Below are 7,031 nucleotides of genomic sequence, written 5' to 3' on the forward strand. Positions count from 1 at the left end.
TTCAAGTCATTCAAAATAAAAACCTTGAAATCATCAGTGACTCTTCTCTCTCTCCAGTACTCCACTGCCCAGTTGTCAACAAATCAAGAATGTGACTCCTCTTGCCTCCTCCATTGCTGCTAATTAGTCCTGATCACCATCATCTCTTGTTGAGCCTACTGATACAGTCCCTGATCGGTCTCCTTTTTCTTTCTTTTTTTTTTTTTTAAAGATTTTATTTATTTATTTGACAGAGAGAGACACAGCGAGAGAGGGAACACAAGCAGGGTAAGTGGGGGAGGGAGAAGCAGGCTTCCCGCCGAGCAGGGAGCCCGATGCGGGGCTCGATCCCAGGACCCTGGGATCATGACCTGAGCCGAAGGCAGCCGCTCAACGACTGAGCCACCCAGGCACCCCCGGTCTCCTTTTTCTACTCTTGCCCACCTACAGCCTACTTTCCACACAGTAGCCTAAGTAAACCTAGTATCTGGATCATTCATGGTATTCACACAGTGGGTTCCCATCCCAGTTAGAGACAGTACAGGGCAGTGTGTTAGAGAACAGTCTCCAGAATCAGACTGTTTGGGTTTGAATTCTGGCTTTGTCACCTTCCAGTAGTATGCCCCTAGGCAAGTTACTTAAGCCATTTGTGCTGTGGCTTCTTTATTGGTAAGGTGGGGAATAATAGTAGTAAGTCTATCACAGGGTGGTTGAGAGGATCAGGTAAATTAATATGTATAATGCCCTTGGAACAGTGCCTGGTGCACAGTAATGCAAAATATATGTGCTGGCCGTTATTGTTATTTTAGTAAATGCCAAAGTTCTTTAAGTGACCTTGAAGGCTCTACATTACTACCCTAAGGTAAGCTCTGTGGTAGTCAGGAAATTTGTCTGTTTTCCCAGCACGTAAAATAATGTCTCAGTCATAGCAGGTGCTCAGTAAGTATCTGTTTAATTAATGGATAATAGAATACATGAATTCAAAAGGGCCAATGAAATATAAGGAAGAACTCAGAATCTACTCCTGATTAAATGATACAAATTGCACCACAAATCACAGGGAAAGGAAGGACTTTTTAGTTGCTGTTGTTGAAGGAATTTGCTTTTTATGTGAGAAAAAAATTGGTGTTTACACCAATTAGAAAGCTAAACTTTAAAAATGTGACTTTTTAGACAAAACACTAAGGCACACGCCCTAGAAGTCAAATGTGGGTTGAGCAAAGTTAGCAGAAGGAAGAAAATAATAAAGATTAAAGCAGATACAAATGAAATAGAGAATAGAAAAACAGGAAAAAAAATCAACAAAACCAAGAGTTGGTTCTATGAAAAGATCACAAAAACTGACATTGAGGGATCTTGGGACAGGGGAGCCAAGAAAGAAAGTGATATTTTCTGTTAAATTGAGCAAAATAGGATCTGGGTTATTATAATTTGAACAGTAAAAAAAATATGGCTTTACTTTGTACTCAAACCAATGAGGGGGCATACTTGTTACTAATGTGAATCACTGTATATAAGTAGGATCATAGTATACCTGCTAATTTAGAACTCATTGTTTTTCCTTTAACAATATGTTGTGGACATGTTTCCATGAAGTAAATGTATAAATGTAAAAAAACCAAAAAACAAAAAACGGGGGGAGCACCTGGGTGGCTCATTCGGTTAAGCATCCAACTCTTGATTTCAGATCAGGTCATGATCTCAGGGTTGTGGTTGGACATGGAGCCTGCTTAAGATTCTCTCTCTCTCTCTCCCTCTGCCCCTTGCCACTCATGCTCTCTCTCGCTCTAAAAAAAAAATAATAATAAAAAAATTAAAAAAGTTTTTTTAAGATCTCAAAAAAAGAGTGGGTTGGATAATTGGATAATGACTACAACAAAATTAAAGATTTTTGGCAATAAAGGACAGTGAAGGTAACAAAACAACTTACAAATTGGGAACCGGGAACTGTACTTGCAACATTAAAAGCCAAGGATTATTATCTAGGACATAATAGAAATGTCTGTTGATCTGCAATTAAAACAAAACAAAGTAGAAAATAATGAACAGATGTGAATTGGCAATTCGCAAACACGGGAACCTGAATGCTTTTAAGTATCAGAGATTCTTACACTTGCTAATAATCAGAGAAGTATAATTTAAAACGGTAATGATCTAATCCTTTATACTCTTCAGATTGGTAATACAAGACTGATACAATCCTTTATACTTCTGAGATTGGTAATGAGGAAAAGTAGCAAGTACTGGTGAATGAAATGGGAATGAAATGGGGAATTCTCATATTCTGCTGGAGAAAGTATAAGCTAGTAGAAACTTGGGGGAGAGAAAGCTGGCAGTACAGATTAAATGATATATGTGTATCCCCTAACACTCCCACAACCCTGTTCTTGCTCTTAGACTCCTCTTCAGCATGTCTAAGGATCCCTGTTTGCATCACTGCTTGCGGTAGTGAGAAACTGGAGGAAACCTTTGCTGGGGGAAGAGTAAGTAAAATGAGACAGGTGCACACAAAGACTTACTGTTTAGCATTAAGAAGCAAGAGTCATGGTGCTACACACAGCAACTATGTACATCTTAAAAGTGATATTATTGAGTGGAAAATAATAAAGAGGGAGAACACGATTTATAGGTCAATCTGATTTATGTTAAGTAAAACTGTATTTGCAGGAAGGAGGAATGAGAAAGGAGGTCAGCTCATAGTCAAACTACTGATTCTTGTTCTGCGCCTGCTCATTCCCAGTGTGGGTACCTCGACCTCCAGGACAGGGGTGCAAGGGCAATATCCGATGTGTTTATTATGGCCGAAGCCTCGGAGACTGTGGAGAAGACACCTGCCCTTTAATGTAACTGACACACGTGGAAAGAGGGATTGGGCATCCCCAGAGGCCCTTGGCATGGAGCTCCTTCAGAAATGCACACAGATTCGCAGGAGATTGCATTTAGGGCCAAAAAAGACACTGAAAGCTTAGAAGAAAAATACCTACTTACACCTACGTAACTAAAAGGGGCAATAGTCTAAAATCCTTATAAAGAGCAGTTTCTAAATCCACCACTGTAGTGTCTTAGATTTTCCACATCAGACATTAACCACAGCCTTTGGCCTTTGTCATTCTTAAAATATAGCTGCTATTGCTGAAGCTCGTACTACGCATTGGGTAACACAAGCAGCTAGCCATCCCTTCTGCCCAGATTTCAACACAACCAGTGTAAATAAAGCGTTCACAAATTGCCCAGTATACTTGTCAGAACATGTCTTTGCCAGTATGATCTGCGATTTATTGGCCTTGGGTTACACATTTTAAATCTAGTATTCTAGACAAGTCCCAAATTATAAGCCAATTTTACTTCAAAATGTATTTCGTGACCTTGTTTGGAAATGAGGATGTCTTTTCCCATGGAAAGAATGGTATAAGTGGTCTAATCCACCATCCTGGGCACTGGGTTCACAGCCAAATTTTGGAAAGCTGGACATTTATTCTTAGCAGCCTTCCTGCTATAGTTACAGGTTTGCTTAACACACCTACACATGAGCGCACGCTACACACAGGAAAATAGGCTCTTCTTTAAGCTAAAGAAATATTGGGGAGGGGGCGTCTGGGTGGCTCAGTCGGTTAAGCAGCTGATTTTTTTTTTTTTAAGATTTTATTTATTTATTTGTCAGAGAGAGAGAGTGAGAGAGAGAGCACAAGCAGGGGGAGCGGCAGAGGCAGAAGGAAAAGCAGGCTCTCTGCTGAGCAGGGAGCCCAACGCAGGACTCGATCCCAGGACCCTGGGGTCATGGCCTGAGCCAAAGGCAGATGCTTAACCAGCTGAGCCACCCAGGCTCCCAAGCAACTGACTCTTCAGCCCAGGTCTTGATCTCAGGGTTATGAGTTCAAGCCCTGCATTGGGCTTCATGCTGGGCATGGAGCCTACTAAGACAAAAAACAAAACAAAACAAAAAAACATTAGATACAACCTTCCCTTCACTTGGTGTGGCTTGTTTAACTTTGAGATTCTCCTGAAAGTGACCCCTCCTTTGGCTTTAGCAATAGGTGACCAGGATGTGGACTTGTGCTCTGATGAACATAAAAAAAGAACATAAAAAAGAAAAGTCAAACCAGTGTCTGAAGGGAGAGAGAATAGGTCAGATCTTGAAACATCTCCATGGGTAGCCAGGCTCTCATTTGTTCATTCATTCATGCAAAGTGACAGCAAACACTGAGTGGGGGTCTGCTCTAGCCCTGCAGGCCCTTCTCTAGCTACAGTGGAAACAAAAGAGATGGACGTGTGTTTATCCGTTAGCAAAGTGTGTAAAACATGCTAGCTGGCGATAAGTCAGAGAGAGAGAAGGATGTCAGGAGAGGGGCTTAGGGAACTTTCTGAGGTGGGGTGGCATAAAGAAGTCTGCTCTGTTGCACACGCAGGTGACACGTCTGGGATGGTGGAGGAATGTCAGGAGGGGCCGCAGGGGCCTGAGTGGAGTGGGGGAAGGAGAACCTGAATAGGAAAAACGAGAAATGAGAAATGAGGTTTATTTGATTTTGAACCACCCCTCCCACACACTTTATGGGTAGTGAAAGGACACCATCTCCTCTCTCTCTCTCTCTCTCTCTCTTTCTTTACCTCTCCAAGGGTTAGAGCCTTTGCACTAAAGTGGTCTAAGTTCCTATTTTCCACATACCCTGATCAGTCACCGTTTTAGTCTTACCCAAGACTTCTCCAGCTTTCTTCCTCATGTATCCTCTATCCCTCAGTCGTTCTTTTTTTCTCTCTCCCTCTTAATATTTCTTGCTTCCCTGACAATGAGAATAGCTACGTGTTAAGAAGAAGCTGATCTAATTTAGTTCTCACTAAGGTGCTTGTCAACAGGAATAAATCTTTAATTGATGTAGCATCAAGTCCTGTGAGGAACGGAGTTCTGGAATTGGCTCTGGGGTCCGGGACCTTAGCTGGTCGTTCAGCATATTTTCCCTTTGCTGACTCAGGAATGCAGAGGCTCAAGAGCATCAGGACCTCTGCTTGGTGTTTTTTTTTTTTTTTTCTTTTTGCAGTGATGGAACGCGTTTGGTGGTGGGAAGGGCCGAATAGGGCAGGCTTTGCACAGAACCCTCGTTGGTCAGCTGGTATCTGTGGTTTGCTAACTGCAGCGCTCGCCAAAGCTGAGACACCCCCTCCGTGGACTCAGGAGCCCGGCGTGGCCTTCTGAAAGAAAGAAAGCGTCACAGAATGCCCTGGGGCTTTGCTGTTATGTGAGTCAGAGCGCACAAGGTGGGGGACGCAGCTGGGGTCAAAAGCAGAAGACAGGATAAATTAGTCCATGAAACAGCAGGCCAAGGTTTCCAGAGGAGCTTCTACCGCTGCCTACTGCTTTGAAGTGAAGGAAAGAAAGCAGACCAGAGTACACGGCTCAAAGAGAGTGGGCGGTGAGAGAAGGAACATGCTCAGGAGCCTCAGGAGCACCAAAATAGGTTTTCAGTCAGGATGACCCAAACCTAGATTTCGAGTCTGGCAGATCGGCCACACACGCATGCCTCTCTCTCTTTCTCACCCATCCATGATTCTATCAGGTCCATCTATCAATTATCCATCTACCTCCTTACCCACCCACGAAAAGGAAAAGTCAACCTGCATTGTCTGGTAGGAGAGGAAATAGGTGGGATCTTAAAGTCTGTTCCTTTGGCATCCAGACTGTAACTAAGAGATGATTCATTCATTTCTGTCAACAAATACATAGACACACACATACAAGGATATTGTCACTTTCCGTTAGAAGAGCAGAGAAATATACACACACGTTCATAAAGACCCAAGGCCACCTCCAAGGGCCGAGTGAAAAGTTAAGAGTTTTAACTAATTTGGCTTTAAACTCAAGGCTTCAGATACAGGTTAAGTGGAGGGCTTGGGAGGGCACTGCAGAAGAGCCCGGGTTGGAGCTGTGAACCCCAGGAGTTAGGGCAGCACCCTGGAATGAACACCTTTCACAGCCTCGTCTGCCAGGGGTTGCTGTGAGTTGTTAGCAGGAAGAGAACTAGGTGTTTGCAATCTACGGCAGTGTGGGGAAAATACAGGCAATGTATGGAGAGACTTTTGATAATAAGATGTAATGTTGGAAGATCATGAAAAAACACGCTGAATTGCGGTTTTCATCATTCTCGAGGACTATATTGCACAAAGCAGTTTATTTATTTTTTTTTAAAGATTTTATTTACTTTTTTGAGAGAGAGAGAGAGAGAGCAGCACTAAGGAAGAAGCAGACTCGCCGCTGAGAAGAGAGCCCGATGCGGGGCTTGACCCCAGGACCCGGGGATCGTGACCTGAGCCGAAGGCAGACGCCTAACGGCTAAGCCACCCAGGCACCCTGCACAAAGCACTTTAAACTGAAGCGATTCCCAATAATTTATAACAGATTGGAGGTAAGAAACTTGGTTTAATCGATTTCCATTGTACTTCACCCTCCTCCCCGCCACCGCCAACATACATCTCATGTAGAATTTCACCCTTTCAACTGTGTTCCGGGACTTAACCTAAAAATGTGGTACTGGCTTCCCCATTAGGTGGTAAGTGGCAAAGACACAGGTTCACAGGCTGGAAAGTTGTGGCCAAAGAGGCAGTGTGACTTTCAACCTGAGACACCTCTGACAACCGACCGCATGCTAAGTAAGCCTGCAGCTTGGGGAGAAATGAACATGTTCAGAATGTGGGTGTGTGTGTTTGTTGCTGATTTCAGCAAAGTCCTGTGAGAGGGATGGACAGAGGCTAGCCAGGGGTAAGCAGAGAAGGAGGAACGGAGCTGTGCTCCGGGAGGCCCCCTTCCTGCAGCTTTAACTCCTGAATGCCAGAGAGTTAGGTCATGGGAGGTACGGTAATGTTCTGCACCCCAAATGGGAAAACTGAACAGGTGGTTCTAAGAAGCTACTTAGCAAGACCGTGGCACCAAACCTTTCCCGCAAACCTCCTGTTGAAATCCCTGGCAGACAAGGTGAAACAGTCCTGTAGCAAAACCTGGATCTGGGATGCCGCCTTCTCTGCCCCGCCTCATTTTTCACATGGCCTTTGCATCCTCACATGGA

General features: G+C 43.8%; 1 long non-coding RNA gene across 1 annotated transcript in view; it reads left to right on the plus strand.

Moving 5' to 3' along the window:
* The window catches only part of LOC145720226 (uncharacterized), a 51,107-nt gene extending 44,728 nt beyond the window's left edge, over positions 1–6,379 (plus strand). The window contains exons 4-5 of the long non-coding RNA XR_014143085.1: positions 2,377–2,462; positions 6,160–6,379. This is a non-coding gene — a long non-coding RNA (uncharacterized LOC145720226). The remainder of the gene's footprint in view (positions 1–2,376; positions 2,463–6,159) is intronic.
* Positions 6,380–7,031: the final 652 nt, after the last annotated feature.

Source organism: Leptonychotes weddellii, chromosome 2 (assembly GCF_054177405.1).
Source record: "Leptonychotes weddellii isolate Sample4059 chromosome 2, ASM5417740v2, whole genome shotgun sequence".
Lineage (NCBI taxonomy): Eukaryota > Metazoa > Chordata > Mammalia > Carnivora > Phocidae > Leptonychotes > Leptonychotes weddellii.